Genomic DNA, 18,446 nt, shown 5'->3' on the forward strand with positions numbered 1-18,446 from the left:
TAAGTGGACAAGAGTACTTTTTAAAATAGTATGGGTTGGAGATGACTGAAACAATAGAATACTAAGACAAATGGAGTCATTATTCATAAAGTAAAATTGTAGTTGATTTGAAGGGGTTACCTGTTGTGAAATAAACTTTCAAGAAAAATGCAACACTCTGATAACCTGATAAAGATTGTCACTTGACTCCATATTATACCTGCCAATGATACATTTCATCTCCAATGGGATGCCATGTGTTAATTGGTTTTGTGGTTATGAATCAAGTCACTCAATTCCTGTGGATGATTTTCAAAGCAGGAAAGGGCAGGGATGACAAGAGGGAAGGAACATAAGCTAACTCTGAGCTTGGGATTGCTTTTGACATGTTAACTTCTGGCCTTCTGTCGAAAATTTACAACGAATAGAAAATCAACTAGTTTTTCTTTATTGTTGTCCCATTGCATGATTCTTGCTTTTGCAGTTAAAATAATTCCTAGAGTAATATTGTTTGTACTAGGAGTCCATTTTGGGGTTCAGTGTTATTGAAGTTTGTCTCAACTGAGAAGTAAGTCTAATCAGAACATTTGATATCCTCTGTATCTTAAATCACAAAGGAGATCTGACACAATATTAAGTCCTCACATTCAGAACTTTTGGAGTCCCTTCCAGAGGTCTTGCTATTGCTTAACTCTTCATTTCCTAACCTTTCACTGACAGTGGAAAAAGATATTTGAGATCAGTGACCAGGAGCAGATCATATAAGTAAGTATACTATTAACTTGTCATATCTGTGCTTACTCTCACTAAATTTATTTTTTGTTGCTTGTCAACGTAGGCATGGAGTTCAGAGAATCCATGATAATAACTGTGGAGATGAAAGATTGGCAGTGAGGAATCATTATGGCATTAAGCAAGCTTATACTCTATAGAGTTAACTTTAGCACTAATGTCTGAGTTACCAACTGAAAAAAAAAATTCATCACTGAGGAAGGAAAAATCTTTATAGAAATCTTTGCTATGGCATTCAATTATTTTTGAAACACAGAGTAGTAAACCAGACTTATTTCAATTAACTAGATGCCACAGGTTGTAAATCATGCCTCCTAACCACTCTGTTATGGCAATAAATAACATTTTTCACTCTTCTCCAAAATTAAAGAAGAAGAATAGAGACTCTGGATCACTGTTTTACAAAGCTTGGTCCGTGGACAATTTACATTAGAGTCATGTGTACTTCATTCACTTATTTGATCATTAATAATTCTTTTACTCATTCATTCATGAACTATTTAGTAGATATTTATCATTCGCCAAGTGCTGTTTAATGTTCTGGAGCTGCAGTGATACATAAGAAAGTCTCTTCTCTTGCTACTAGAGATGAGTATTTTTAGAAAGGAAGTTATCCTGGGCCCCATCACAGACCTACCAAATAAGAATATCTGGTGATCAGGCATTCTGAACTTTTGCCCTAGATTTATAGGGAACATTGCTAATGGGGAGAAAAGCTGTCCACAGTTAACCGTTTCTGGGAACATTTCAACTTGAGATACAATGCATGTTTTTCACCATTTCTCAGAAACTCCATATTTGAAATAATCAAAAGAGTTCTTATAAGTATGTACACACATACACACATCCAGACAAACCTCCAATTTTCTCACTAACTTGGGAGACAGAAGGCAGGGACTGAAATCTTATCTAAAACAATTTTTATTTGGGCAGGATATTTCTGTTGGTATTACATGAACTCTTTCGTTGACTTATTCAAGCCTCTTCAGTTTTTCTATGATTTCCATATTTGATTGCTTTTTCCATTCTATTTTCCTCCCTCTACCATGTTTTAAAAATACATATTTAATAGTATGTATTAGATATAATTTGTTGTTTTATTTGCTTCACCAATAGCATTCGTATTTTCCAGATTGTAAACTTAGGCCTAATGTCAGTGTTTCCTTATACTAATGCTATCCTACTCTTTTGGCCACTTTTAACTATAATTTAAGCCCTGACTTTTTTCATGTTTTCTAACTGGATTCGTCTTCCCTCATAGCTTTTCCAATTATTCTTTCCACCATTATTCTTAGTGCCATTTTTGGGTGGGAAGGGGATCAGTATCTTAACTACATTTTTTGTTAATATGTCTTCTGCTTATGTTGGAAGGCCTATAGGCCCCACACAGTCAATAAAGTTAGCAAAGTCACTGCCCCAAAGATAAAGTGAGACTAATTTGCTTTGGCAGCCAACACACCCCAAGAGATTTGGGAGCCCAGCCAACCTGAACTTGGAAGCAGTGATGAAGCTGTCGACTGCCCGAGACTTTTCATTCTGATTCAGTGCAAAAATGGTGACACAGGACAAAGTGGTACCCAACTAGGTTCTATGAGGCCTAGGTTTCATATCCTGAGTATTGTGCCATGAACCAGGCCACAGGTAAGACATGAAATAATGTAGAATAAGGCAATGCATCTCTGACAAAAAATTTTAGGTATTAGATATAATATGTTAATTGTACAGTGATGTTTCTGTAACTGCAGGTAAGAGAAAGCTGCAAATACTTTTCTAACTATAATTTAAATGGCTTCATTAGTTGCATTTCATGACCCAATACTCTTGTGATTTTTCTGAGGTACATTTACAAGAACAGAGTTGAGATTTCAACCATTTAGTAGGATGCTTTCAGTTGAACTCGTTTTTTTTCCTATGAATTACTATGAAATACCTCCTCAAAGAGCATATCCAGGATGTTCTTAATTAACTTCAGAGTAGGTATGTGTTGCTAACAGTTTCTCAATGTCATGATCAAATATAGTGATTTTCATTGCATCATTTCTTATGTGGAAATTCCCATGGAAAAGTTAATCATGTAGCAATTGAAAGAATTCTGAACCCCAGACTTCAGTGTGTATAAGAAAATAGGCAAGTATGACAAAAATGAATAAGATACTAATGTACAAATAATATAAACACACACGGTTTAACTTCTTCACTGAGTTTGGCATCTTTGATTTAGATAGCACATGTTTACTGTATAAAACTTATTTATAGCTCTGTAAAGTGATACGAGCCTAACTTTCAGGTAAATTTGAAGATGTGTTTTAGAATTGTGTAAGAATTTATAAAATGTACCTACTTTGATACTATTTTAAGACATTTAGAAAATTGCATTTTGAAGACTTTTATCGTAAATGAATATTCTGTATGTTACACAAAATCCCATAGTTTGTTTGACATTGGGGTCTTCCTTTGAAGCCAAGTGAAGACAATGAAATACTTAGATCCTTAGTCCTAATCTCTCTCCCCATTTATTTCTGTCATCCTGCTGCTTGGCAGCTGCAAACCTAGCTCTTACCTCTAGGCAAGCGGGCAAGCAAGCGTCTCTTTCCTGAACTAATGGCCATGCAGCTCCTTGGATTAATTGGCAAGTCAATGGTGCAGCCTGTATGTTGTTTCCCCAGGAGACCTGGTACTTGACATCAGCAACTTTTTAAATTCAGTTTGGCCTTAAGTTTGCTCCCAAACTTAACCCTTTGTAGGCCACTCATATTCCAATGGATAACCATATTAAATACTGGCTCTTATGGTGTAGGGTTACATCTTTCAAAAAGACTTGAGAAAAGTGAGAAAGAACACTGGTTAATTATAAAATAAGTAAAACATCTTTGAAAGGAGGATGTTTCTTTTTTTAAAATCAACTGTTGTTTTGACCAATGATGTACAGAAAGGACTTTCAGAGAATCTTAAGACAAACTTTTTTGATGAGCTTTGCTAGATAGTTTTTTTTCTTGAAATTATTCTTTAAATACTTAATTCCCTCATACTTTTTTACTCTTAGGCAAAATAGATTGCAAGTTAGAAATTTTACTTCTTATTTGACCACAAACTTTCTAAATGACCTTGGAAATACAAGATGAAGTACACTTTCTTCTGAGTAAAATTAAAAATTTGGATAAGGTAAAGTGTTTTCCAATTCTAAAATTCTGGATATATTTTTAAAAATTCAGCTAGTGATTCTAAATTTATTCTCTAGAGATAGAAACAAAACCTCAAATACTTCTAATTAGTTTTTCTGATGAACAAAAATAATTTCATCTAAGCTCAGGTGTTCTGCATTATTTTTTATTCAATCGCTCCCAGAATTGAATGTTATATAAGTAAAGTTAGTAAGAACTGGTGCTGCTTAAAAAATATTCTCTTCAAATGACCCGATGCTCCAGACCAGCACTATCTAATAGAAATATAGTTTGGGTCACATAGCAATTTTAAATTTTCTAGTAGTCATTAAAACTAAAAGGGAATAAAGTTAATTTTAATAATGTATTTTAAACCAGTATATCCAAAATATTATAATTACAACATGTAGTCAATTTTTTAACATGGTATATTTTGCACTTTTTTTTTCTTTGGGGTATTTTACATTTTCTACGTTGCAATTAAGGCACTAAATTTTAATCAGAAATACTTAATCTGTGTTTTGACTTCATAAAATTTATAACTGAAAAAAATGGAACCATGCCTACAAGTTGCTTCACACATACTTAAAGAGTTTTTCCTTAATTTTTAAATTAAATTAAAATTTAAAAACTGAGTTCCTTATTGGCACTAACCACATTTCAGGGTCTCAGTAATCTAGGTGGCAAGTGGAACCACATTGCACAGCACATATCTAGATATTGATCCACTTTTCACCGGAGATGAAATGACATTTTTAAGGCTTCTTATTTAACAACAACAACAAAATTCTATAAAGGCCAAAAGATACTTTCCTGTTAAATTCACAAATTAACATTTAATGAAATGTTAAGATAAATAGGTTTACCTGAACTTTTTTTTTTTTAACTCCCGCACTTTTCTATGAATACCAGTTGCCTGCATGGAATAATTATTATAACTCTAGACCCTTGTTTTTGAAGTAATCTAAGACACCCTCTTTTTTTAAGTAAAATTCTAAAACAAGAGGTAATCTTTGCAAAATAGTTTTCTATTTTTTGCTGAGATCTTATAACTTTGGCGGTTAGAGCATCTCAAGAGTGAACAGAAAATTTTGTCCAAATCCAAATGTTTAAATAACTAGAGCATCAATTTCTTAAGTATATATACTACAAATGATCATTTTGAAGCTCAGATTTTCTAAGCTATGAGGGACTTCCCTGGTGGTCCAGTGGGTAAGATTCAGCACTCCCAATGCAGGGGGCCTGGGCTCAATCCCTGGTCAGGGAACTAGATCCCGCATGCTGCAACTAAGACCTGGCCCAGCCAAATAAATAAGTAAAATAAATAAATATTAAAAAAAATTTTTTTCTAAGCTACGAGTGAAATCATTGAAGAGGAGGAAAGATTTCCTTTAACTTTCAATATGGTGTTTAACAAAGAAAAAGGTCTATTTGTTCATTATAAAAAAGATAGCTAGACATCAAATTTTAGAATTGAAAGAAAATTAAATGTCATGTAAATAGTCTAAATTGCACACTTCACAAATAAGAGAACTGAGCCCCAGGGAGGCCAAGTGACTTGTCAAGATCACCAGCTATTTTGTAGCAGATCCTGGATTGGCACGCATGCTTTCTTAGTATTCTTAAAATCCTTATTTCTTGATATCCTTACTTAGTACTTTTCCCAAAATTTATGTAATTGCATGTGCATAAGTATAAGATTGCAAAATTGTTATATACTTAATTCCAGAAGGCTGCTGGGCAAATACATAGAACAAGAGAGAGATTTACTTCTGGTTCTTGCATACTAAAAAGATGCCTTAAATTTTAGCAATAATAATGTTCATTGTATGCTTTTATCCACTCCAAACTGCAAAGTACTTAAGGCCGCATACAGATGTAGATAATACAAAATAAAACTTCAAAAAATTTACTATAGAACATTTAAAACTGGAAAATATATTGCAAATAATATCTTCTTAAAAAATATATTGAAAGAAGGTGAGAATCAAGTTTACTAGAAAATAAATACCCTCTGAGTATACAGTAACTTGTTTTAACAATTAATTAATTGAAATAAAATTAAAATGTATCATTTACATTACCAGATACATTATATTTTACCTACAAAATAGCAACCTACCTAAAAATACTGAATCATGTTTTGTTTGTTTGTTTTTAATGTGTGTAAGTATAACTTTGTTAGCAAAGCAAAATTCAGAAATTGATTTTAAAAAGTCAGATTTTTTTAGACTATCTTGCTAATTGATAATAAATTAACCCCCAAAGTTTCAAGTTTGTAAAGAATACATATTTCAGGATGACCCCCAACTAATATAATTTTTTAAAGTTAATAAAAAATTACTACCTAAAATGTTGATAATTATGGAAGCTGAATGATAGGTACCTGGCAGTTCATTTATTTATTTTTTCTACTTTTGTATATATTAACATTTTCATAATAAAAAGGTAAAAAAAGATAGACATACCTATTTCTAATGATGGAATTGTCATACTCAAAGTCTTTGTAGAGATGTGGTTAAAAAGAACTATCTATGATAAAAAGAAGGTACTAAGTATTTCATGTACTCATTATAAGTTAAGGATATCATGAAATTATGGGATAAATGGATATAGAGAAAGCTCAGAAATGGAAAGAATCAGCATATATCTCTGCCGTAAGTAGCAGGAGCTTCTGTACCTTCTCTGTAGTTTCCACTCTAACATTAATGTAGTTTAACCTTAACTTTTTCGGTGTCTCAAATTCATAATTCATATTTTTGAGTTGAGAAAAATAATTGACTATTCATTTGAGTCAGCCAATGGATTTGCTCATTCTAGGTCAGTTGCCCATTTCAGGTCCAATCAGCCCAGGCCTGAAGAATGAGGTCATTATATAATATATGGAGCCATCCTCTTCAGGTTAGTAGACAGAACAAGTGTTTCTAAAGGGACAGGGATGGGAAGGAAATTTTGGATGTTTCAATACTGCTTTTTTCTATGAGTATTGCACTAACCCCCATGTTTCTGCTGGCCTCAGTGTGTCTGCTTTTTCACCAAAAGTTATATAGCCCTTAAGTACATGTATTCCAGAATTTTCAAGAAAGTCAACCACTCTTTTTTGATACTTATTCTTGACTGGAGCTTGCATTTTATCAGCATACATCTATCATCTTCATTTTATTTCAATATTGTGCCAACGTGTTGTAGTCTGTGCTTCTCCAGGCCACACAGACTTGGCAGTGATGAAAGGGTCATACATTCTGTAGCAAAGTGGCATTTCAGTTGCTGCAGATATTTAGTGGCACAGCAGTTTCAGAGTAGAGAATAACATAGGGGGAGAATATCTACGTTTTTTATGGACTTTCTTTGGATATTTTCAACATTTTACTCCAATCCTCATCCACACCTGATTGAGTTCAAAGGGAGGAAACAGGCAATAGCTTTCCAATAAATGTACCCTTACATCTCACCGGCCAGATCTAGGTCACAATCCCATGCCTGAGATCAAGGGATCTCTGTTTGCTCTCCAGTCAGCAATGAAGTCTGATTAGAAAGTAAGAAGGAAGGAAATAGCTTTGGTGTAGACATGAAATGGTGTCTGTTATTCCACCCCTTCACTGTAGTGCAGACACTAAAATTTGGATGGAATTGACTTTACGCCAGTGGTCCTTGATTAGTGAAAGCCAGTGCCCCATTCATCTCTTTCCACGGTGATTAGTTTAGTTACCTAAGCTTTAGCCAATTGGCACATGGCATTTCTCTGGCCACAGGAATGCTTTCAGGGCTGGTGTGATCAGAGCTAAACTGACAGCTTTTGCTGGATCTTCTACAATACAGAAACTCTTCTCCTGGAAAGTGCCTTTATTCAGAGGACTACTATGACCATTTTGTCTCAATAAGGAAAACCAAATTTAGGATGAATTCGACTCTACAGAAGGCCAGGCAGAAAGAAAAATAAAAAATTAGGTTTCACATTGACAGTGTTGAGCTGCCAAATCAAACCAACTATGAATTCAAACAGTTAAGTGAACTAGTCAATGCCTTTTGGTATTAGTTTTTAAAAATAAGGATTATATGAAAAATGTGTATTTATGAAAGAAAAATGCTTTAGCAAATTTACTGTAAAGATTTTAAGTCCACGCTTTATTAAGAAGGATAAAATTTTTTAAATTATTGCCATAAATTATTATATTTTCTTCACTACAAGTTAGCCAGTCAATGCCAAAGAAAAACCTTTGTCTTAGGGTTTTTCAAAGAGAGATGTTAGATATTTCTTGTTGGTAATTTTGTGCTAGTATATCTAAAAGATTTTTTTTTAGTATATATACAGTATAAATGTGTTGCTTTTATATACAACCAAAAATGTTAAGTTTTTTCTCTGAAATTTATAGATATGGGAAATGTGATTTGAACATAGAACATACTGAATATTTAACTTAAAGTTGCTTCATCTAAATATAAAAACAATAAAATTGGAATTTAGTTCCTTCATGTCATAAAATTCCTAGTACTCTATTCCCAGAAACTTTTTTTTCTTTTATTTATTTATGGCTGTGTTGGGTCTTCGTTTCTGTGCGAGGGCTTTCTCTAGTTGCCGCAAGTGGGGGCCACTCTTCACCGCGGTGCGCGGGCCTCTCATTATCGCGGCCTCTCTTGTTTCAGAGCACAGGCTCCAGATGCGCAGGCTCAGTAATTGTGGCTCACGGGCCTAGTTGCTCCTTGGCATGTGGGATCCTCCCAGACCAGGGCTCGAACCCGTGTCCCCTGCATTGGCAGGCAGATTCTCAACCACTGTGCCACCAGCATTCCCAGAAATTTTGCAGGAGGTAAGGAATCCCTTTCATGGCCTGCACTGTCATTGGAGGCCTGTGGCTCGGTCTTTTCTTCTCACCTTCGCAGCTGATGCTGCAGCTTCCCCTCTTATCTTCCACCTGCTTTGAGGTACCAGCCTTGCTCTGCTAGGCCCAGTGGCCCAGGGCCACTTAGCTCCCATGCAGGGATTTCTTTGTTTGGATTGTGCAACATTTATATAAAGGGGTTGTTAAATGATTATTAATTAATAAATATACTTGAGCTGTCCCCAAATACTTGTCCACTTGTTAGGTTGACCTGATCCCTTGTGCCCAATGCCACAGACACACACGCAGAAAATCACTTTTCGGGTTAGTTTATTTGAGCTTAAGGTACAACTTATAAAATTTATGCCTAGATAAATTTATTCTCCTGGGTGGAACAATATGAGAAAATTCTAGTTGGCTTGCTTTCCTAAGGAGCTTTCAGAATCCAGAGTAGATGGTACTTGGGTTAGCAACAATATGCTAACCTAAGTACCATCTGACCTTCTAGCTCCGGCCTTTCAGTGACTGATGATGTACTTAAGATTCCACTGGGAGTTTGAGCAGGCTTATGGTCACTTCTCAGCACTTTAAGAAACCAAAGCATAAGACTTAGACATTTTTGTAATACGGACTTTTTGTTAATTATTTTTGTATAAATTCATATATTGTCATTAGGAATGTTTAATTCTCTGGTATGTAATTTTTTGTCTCTACGTAACTGAGAAAAGAAAACTAGTTTTCACATAAAGTCATAAACTCCTTTTATCTATATCAGTGTTTTCAAGTGTGTTTTACCTCTATAAGAGAAATTGTATTTAAGTGTTTATATATATATCTGTTTAATTGAGTTAGTGTCCTTTTAATATTTTCTTAAAATGTGATGGGCAGACAAATGTCCTTACTTTTAGTATTTTCTTAAAATGTGATGGCAGACATATGTGAAGACTATGTTTAATGAACTGGTACCACCCTGCTGAGTCTTAACCATCAGTGCATGCCTGTGCTAGGCCAGGTTTCATTTCCAGTTTATTTCAATTAAGTGTCTGTAATGTAATTACATGGCACAGGAAGGATCTGTTGATGTCGTGAATTTGATTTTTAATAAGATTACTCTAAACTACCATGAGCCTTTGTAACTTTGAAAATTCCTGTTAGGTAATTATCTTTCTATCAACTGTTAGGAAGAGTCTCATTTACACAATTATTGGCAAGATTTCCTTTAAGGTGGATTACAGTGGGGAAGGTACTTAGAATCACTCCTTGGTTTATTAACTACAAAATCTTTTCTAATACACCTGGGATTTTTTTGGCTGAAGATAATTCCAAAATATCATACATGGAGGAGAGTTTTCATTTAGAGTAAAAATTCTTCATTACTTGTATTATAAAATTTGCCTTTTCTTAACTTTTTAATCCTCCCAATCTTACCCTTTAAGATTATCTTTTAGAAGGATGACTTTCACTTGAAATGTCTGTTGGCAATAAAGACTAACTATGACATGTTATCTGTATTATATTGATATTCATTCAAGTATTTAATAAATATTTATTGAAAACATACTATGCAACAGCCACTATGCTAGTGATACAATGAAAAGAAAGTTTAGCAGAAGAGATAATTTGTGATCATATCGTCATACAATAGTATAAACTTTAGGTTGAGTGCTGCAAAGGAAAATTTATGAGGTACAAGAGTATATTTCATGTATGGAAGAGTTAGTCTTGAAGTGTAGGGAAGGTTTCCCTGAGGAAGTGATGTTTGAGATGAGGTCTGAAAGATGGAAGGTGTCAAAGAAGATAGTGGAGACTATTTGAAGCAGATTGAACAGGATATTAAAATGGAAGGGAAAATGGTGCTTTCAAGGAACTGAACAAAGTCCAGTGTAGTAAAACATTTGTGAATATGGGGAAAGTGGTTTAAAATGATCATTTAGAAATAGACATAGACCAGTTTATGAAGAATCTTGTAGACCATAGTAAAATTTGGATCTTTATTCTGAAAGCAATGAGAAATCATTGATGAGCTTTAAACAGAAAAATAACATTGATTAATTTTTATTTTTAAATATCCCTCTGGTCTGGTGGGTGGGATAGTTGCAGGGCAGTGAGGAGGCTCTTACAGTTGTTTGGTGAGAGATTGTGAGTTTAGACAAATGATGAGTAAATGGTTAGGATAAAGTGGTGGCTCACTTGCGGGGGGTAATAGGCAAGGGCAAAGAAGAATCTTTCATTTCTGCCTTTCCTGCTGGGTAGATGCTCATTGACAGGAGTGTCTTCCTCTGCTCTGTGAGCTGTTTTACTCTCACACTGCTGTCTTGACAGCGGGAATGGCTAAGAGTTAGCAGAGGGGCCACAAAAGTACAGGGCTGCCTTCAATGCTCTAGAAAAGAGACACAGGAAGGGTTCTAACTTCTTGTAATTCTTGTGCTTGTTGTATATCTACTTCTAATTCTGAATCTGTGGTTAATTCTGAATCTGTGGTTCTCATAAACCCAATTGAGAAAGTCATGTTAAATTGACTTCTTCAGATTATCTGAGTGATCCTGGTTGGAGCATCAATATGTTCTCAAAAATTTTTGTTTTATTGCCTCCTTTTTCGATATCAGGCAATCCCAACTTGAAATGTCTAGCATGAAGCTAACCTTGGTTGCCCGTTCTTCACTATCTTATAGGTAGGGACACTCTGGAAGTGCATGGAAACGGAGCTAAGTCAGCAGTTCAAGCATGTACTTAAAGGAAAGTGCTGGGTCCCTTGTCCAATCTTTCAGGCCCCTCCCTGATAGTCACTAAGAGAAAGAAGACTTGGTGAGAACCATTGAACTCATGGCACAAGCTCTCTTTGGCATAGTTGAGTTTTTGGTGGAGCTTTTCATTGGAGATATCAGGTAGGCTTCTCTCAATGGAGTTTTGTAGTTCAGGGTCATGATATGTTCTAATAATGTAAACTTGAAAAGCATTAACATAAAGTAGTGGATCAGGTGACCATATAATTTATTGTCTAAGCCAGAACACTCTTGAAAGTAAAGGAGGTGGTGTCGGGCTTCCCTGGTGGCGCAGTGGTTGAGAATCTGCCTGCCAATGCAGGGGACACGGGTTCGAGCCCTGGTCTGGGAAGATCCCACATGCCGCGGAGCGACTGGGCCCGTGAGCCACAATTACTGAGCCTGCGCGTCTGGAGCCTGTGCTCCACAACAAGAGAGGCCGCGATAGTGAGAGGCCCGCGCACTGCGATGAAGAATGGCCCCCACTTGCTGCAACTGGAGAAAGCCCTCACACAGAAACGAAGACCCAACACAGCCATAAATACATAAATAAATAAATAAAATATTAAAAAAAAAAAAAAAAAGAGGTGGTGTCGACCATCATACTGAAACAACAAGCAATTGAGAATGCCCTAGAAACGTCATGAAATACAGTCATGAGCAAAGAAAGAAACCTTGGATTTGAATTAAATTATCAGCAATTCCTCACAGAGATTTCATCAATGGAGATTGACATTGTTAAGGATTTACATTGCTTTATGTAAGTCAATGTTATTCACAACTCATTTAAGTAGGAAAACACCAACAACATTGCTTTAAATTGAAATTTAAAAGCCCGCCTTTTTTGTCAGGGAGAAAGAAATGTCATAGGGTTATTTAGATAGTTGTCTTCAGCTTTTATACTTTTGTAAGGCTCTGTGTAATTTTAATCATAGAGCGTGAAATTATGTTCAGAGGGGATATGTCATTCTTTGTGGCTGCTCTGAACCCTTTGACCATCCTTGCTCTCCTGGTTTTTGATATATGCATTCCTAGACTCCCTCTTGACTATGTGAGAGTTTGGACTGAAGTAAAAATCTGTGGAAACCTGCTGGTAAGCCTATTGCTTTCAGTGGTAATAGTGACATTTGTGGCTCATATTATCCTTTACCCTCATCCAGCTTTGAATGTAGAAATGATGCGTGAGCTGTAGTTTCAGTCTTGTGTCCATGAAGGAAAGACCTAAAAATAGATAGCCTGGACCTGAATTATTGAGCTAGTTAAACAGTATTCAGTGTCAGCAGCAGCAGCTGGTTTTGTTTTTTGTTTTTTGTTTTTTCCTATGTGAGAAAAATTAGCTCCTCTTATTTAAGACACTGTTTATCAGTTTTTCTACATCTTTGCAGGAGAATCATTCCAAAATGATTCAAAGGGCCAGGGGGTGATTATTAAACAACTATCCAAGAAACTTCTTTCCAGAGAAGTTGGTCAGTGTGGTCATGGCCACTGAGCTCGTTATCATGAATGTTAAGTTTCTATCTAGTAAAACTTTACCAGTAAGTGATAACTTGGGTCCAAAAAATTCAGTTAGGTAAAATGGATGTGAGATCATGTTTCTGCAAGAGTAGTGACACGATGGGGGTAAATTTGTCTACTAATTGTGTGCTTCTGAGTGGTTCAGCTCTGCCCTGGCCATGCTTTGGTCTCCCCTGGTGGCGTTTTTCTGCTCTGCGTTAAGTATTAATAAAGGCTGTTAACGGTTCTGCTGGAGTGATTCACAAAATGAAACATGATGCGTGTTTTGCTGTCCCAAATCAGATTGGGTAGAAAAGATATTGTAGATGCAGGAATCTGCTTTCTACTTCCTTACTTCCCAAGAAGAGGCTGCCAGCTCTTCTGGCCAGGCCCAAGCCTCACTTTCTCCTGTGCAGATCCCTCTTTGAGCTAGAAAATTGGAAATCTACCCTTCAACTGTTTGAGAACATATGCTTGATAAAAGATAAGAACCAAGATCCAATCCAATTATATCTAAAATCACCTTTCCATGGAACTTTGTAGTCATTGTACTGTGTATCTAGACTTCAAAAATCTGTGTTCTTTGCACTAGTAGCTACTCATTAAAACAGTCTGTTCTCCCTGAAAGATAAGAGGCATTTGGCAGTCACCTGACTTCTCTTTGACTCATATCACAAGTACTGAAGTTTGTGGGATGCTGGTAGTTAGTTTAACGATGAAGAACACTCCTGGTTATGTGCCTTTCTGTGTAGGCTACAGTATGGAATCTTCTTTGGTGTCCTAGCCCTAAATGCCTTAGGTTTTTTCCTAAAAAAAATTCAGCAAAATCTTTGTTTAATATCCTGCTGCAGTGTTTTCTGAATTGGATTTTACAGTCATATGCTTAGATAAATTTGGAAAAATAAGCTTTAAACTTTTTTTTTTAACTGTAAAACTTTTTACAACTGTCATTCCTGAACCTTTAAGATTAGTAGCGTAGAGAATGTCTTAGACTCATTTCATCCAGACTTTTTTCTTCTGGAAGTTACTGGGGGACTAATGTCTCATGAAACACATGGGGTTTTGTCAAATTCATGTGCTAAATTTGGAGGTGCACTTTCATTCTGGATATGAGGTTCTACTGTTTGCATTCTGAGGTATCTCTTTTTTGTGCCCCCTTTCTAAGTATTAGGTGTTTTATTCTTCCAACATTTTTGTATTTGAGGACTAATATCAGAGTAATCTCATGATTTAAACTGGATTTTGAGAGTGGGAAATACCCTATTCAGTTTGAGGTGTCTGGAGCAACAATCTGCAGACCCATGGGCTTACATGTACGATATGGTGCAGTATCTGACTGAAAAATGAAAAATTCAGTCATGAGCTTCAGAGCTGGAAGATATTTAGATATCTATTTCACTCTTGTTTTACAAATGAGAAAATTAGTGCTCATAAAAGTAGAGTGGCCTACTCCTGGTTAGCAGACAGTTAGTGGAAGAACCAGAATTAAAATCTTTAATAATTACTTTTTTCCCATTACACTATACTTTCCCACAATCCTTGGAACACAGTATGGACTTAATAAATGTTTCTTGAATAAATACATGGCTAAATTAATATAAGTAACTGCATGTTTTACCTGAAGCTTCCTCTCTATATCTCCCTTCAAAATCTATAAAAATCTTTCTCCTAGAGTCTTTTCCAGCTTCATTTTTTTAAACCTTAATTCTTCTGATACAAAGTAATTTGTCATCCAGGTTTCTTTTTAACTATCATAAACATCAATACCTTGTTCCAGAACTCTTCCTTAGTTATCCAGAAAGGAAATGAGGAAAAAAACTGAGTGGCATGGATGCCTGCAAACAAAGATAAAAGTAAGAATTATCAGTTCTTCCTTGAAAAAGAGTTCTCATTCATGCTTCACATCATTTCCTGCCAATCAGTGCCCAAGTAGCTTTTATCATTTACGGGTGCACCATAATTGCCAAGTATGTTCGTGGTAGACATTTCTCTATGTTCTTAATTTGTGAAGAACAGTGGGCTCTAACCCAGTGAATCCACAATTCCCCACTTTGGTCTTGTATTATTATATTTTCTGAGAGCATGTAACACACTCTTTTTTTTTTTTTTTTTTTCTGCACTGGGAGGCATGTGGGATCTTAATTCCCCAACCAGGGATCTAACCCACACCAGCAGCAGTGGAAGTGCAGAGTCTCACCCAGGAAAGTCCCAGCATACTCTTGATATTTTTATATTTTGTATTATGTTTGGGGCCGTGACATGGATTCAATCAGAATCCCCAAGGCCAACATTTTACACCAACCATTCCCCCAAATCTGAATTGGGAGACAGAGTTGTGTAAATATGAAGACACATATGCAAGCAAATTGTATATTTGTGTATTGGACAGACATATAATGAAGTTCACAAACATAAGCAAACAAAGCCATATCATGATATGGTGAACTTTGTGGTAGAAACAGTGCCCTTCATAATCTAAGACTTTAAAGAGAATTACCCTCAAATTGGCAGAAAGGAGAAGAAAGAAGCTGCTACACACTCTGTAGTGATCGGAAACATTTCAGGAGGACAAATTGAACATGATTAATTCTCCAGATTGATTGACACTGTTAATTGAACTGGATTTCTTATTTACAAATAGTTCCCATTTCTCCCAGCTGTTTCATATTCATTTGTATCACACACTATGCCTCACCCCAGGGTTCTGGTTACTGAAATCCATCGGTCAACTCATTTGTGTAAATAGTCTAATTTCTCTTGATAACGTACTGTGAAGAAGGTAGGAGCGTGCTCTGTCAGCTTCTCCTGGTTCTGGTTTTTATATTTGCATTTTAAAAGTTAAATGTGATGGTCTTTATGATACAAAAGGATAAAGCGAAACTCTTCATGAATTATATGAAATACCCTATACAATCAGGGTAATCTTATAAACATAGAAAATGATGGCCAAAATAATATAGTTTAATGTGGCTTGAAAAACTTTCTGTCTTAAAACAGCTGTTGTTTTCTGTTTATTTTAGTGTTTGTTCATGTGTACATACACATGCTCAAAGTAGTCGTTAGAAGCATTTTCCTTCCTCATATGGTCTTCTGTTAAAATGGAAAACTTTAAGGGAGAGTAAAATATTAAGCCTTTGATAACCTAGTGTCAGTGAATTTATTAGATATTTTGCTCAATTGATGAAAAGAGAAATATTGGAAATACTCAGTTTCCAGACACCAGGAAGATTTCATCAACTTGAAAAATTTAAAATAGGGCAACTGTGGAACTGGAGGGAATGAAGCTATACTTGATAGTCCCAATTTGTATTTATGGGGATGTTTGATATATCTTGAGTACCCACTAATAGTAGGAAATAGTCTGTACACATATGGAGGTGGATTAAGTAGAGTCTTCATGACTTGTTAGAAGTATATTAATTTAATAGAGACAAAGTCAAAAACAAACTAGCAATGAAGTCAAATCACCCTTTATTCTTATATTCTGCACTTGATGCACTTGGTGCTCGGTAGGTTGAATCAAAAATGATTTTCAAAGTGAGTTGACAGTGGTCAGATTTCCTTTATAATCAGGTGCCAAGACGATTATGCACACATCATGTTTTCAGAGGCCTTCTCCTCAAGTAGTAATTTCTTTAATACTGGTTTAAAAAAAAAAAAAAAAAAAACTAGACAAGATGTGTTTTTTGAGTACAGGTTCTCAAAAAATGTGCAAAGCTGGAATATAATTGTAGGCTGTATTATTAACTCAAAGGCTGGCATCATTTCAGCATAAAAAATAACAGTTATGGGAATGAGGACCCCCTTTTTTGAATCATGAAAGAGCTTGTGTATGGATATTATGAGGGATTTTCCTGAGCCTTATTCTTAAACAGATTACACTATTCAAAGTCTCAAAGAATCAAAATCGTGCTCAGCTGGGGCAGTCAATGTGCAGTCTAAACATGTGACAGATGCAGAGAAAACTTCAAAGATGCCATTACAAATGCCTGTGGAGATATTTAAGGAGCCAGATGCTACTGTTTCATGTCTTCCGCAGCTCTGAATGTGTCCTGTGATCACCTTCCAAAGAGGAGGTGTGGTTCAATCTGGTGAGGAACAGAACACCACCTAATCTTTTTGTTGCTGTTGTTTGCATACATTGTATGGCCGGGGTGTGAGGGGTTGGGATCAGTGACTCTAGCAGGGAGGACGTGTATATGAATTTGCTATTCCTTATAAAAGCATGAAGGCACAACTGCAAGGAAATATGTACATGATGTATTCTGTGAAAGCTCTCCTCTCAAACAGTGTGATTTATAGGTGTGTATTGCCATGGAAGCCCTTTTTTGTCTTTAACTTTTGCCATGAATTTAGGCACTAAAAGAGGTAATAAATATATTCATTATGGTTAATATTTACTTTCCATTTTGTTTTGGTGAGAAATAAATTACTTGGGACAATGTATTATTAAGTGTATGTTTCAGTTTCATCACTACTGCCTTCTGGAAAAGAACTTAATATTTTGAGACAGAATGAAGCCCCAGGTAAATATAAAGGCAGTGAGATTTAGTTAAAAATTAAAAAACGCCACCTGCTTTATTTCATTTGGATTCCTTATTTTTAGTTTTCTTCTCCATTATAGACTATGTAAGAGAGTCTGTTTTATCTCAACTTTTAAGAACACAAATTCATAGGCTTATTATTCCAAATGGAACAAAGAGAATTAAAGACAGTTGCTAGGAAATATGTGATATAGCAAATAAAACAACCTAGAAAATTTGAATCACTGTGTAATGTTTGAGCATTTTTTTTTGTATCGAAAAAGTGATTCTGCCCAAGTTTGTTCTTTTTTATTATATGAATGAAGTGCCCTAGCTCATCCTCTATTAAATCAAATCTATGGAGAGATTGTTTTATTAATTTTTGAATTGAAATTTGTGGCATATTATAAAAACACAAAAGGCATAATTATTTACATGAAAAGGGATGGCTATAAGTGGAAAATAAATAGCAAAGGATATTTTTCTTTCTACTGTAAACATCTGGCAGTAATCCTTGCTTACACAATTAATGGGCATTTAATTGGCAATGATCAGTTTATTGCTGCAATATGAAGTGAATGTTTCCCCAGGAACAAACAGCTGTTGCAAGAATTTCACAGTGATTTAACAAACACCAGGTGATAGCTGTATCTTGAAAGAAGTGTTCTGTCTCTCAGCAAATCACAGCGCATCAAAAAAACAAAGTGAAAAGTAGCATAGCAGAAGAGATCCAATTGTCACTGGCATTAACATTTATCTAAAAAGCAAACTTCATAAAACAACAGACTAATTACATTAGATATTATCCATGCCTCAAATATAAAGAAAGAATTCCTCCAAGAAGCAAATAATACATTGGCATGACATTCTTCTATTTAAAAGTAGTATTTTATGTCTTGTTTTAAAGACATAATA

This window comes from Balaenoptera musculus, chromosome 3 (genome assembly GCF_009873245.2).
Source record: "Balaenoptera musculus isolate JJ_BM4_2016_0621 chromosome 3, mBalMus1.pri.v3, whole genome shotgun sequence".
Taxonomy (NCBI): domain Eukaryota; kingdom Metazoa; phylum Chordata; class Mammalia; order Artiodactyla; family Balaenopteridae; genus Balaenoptera; species Balaenoptera musculus.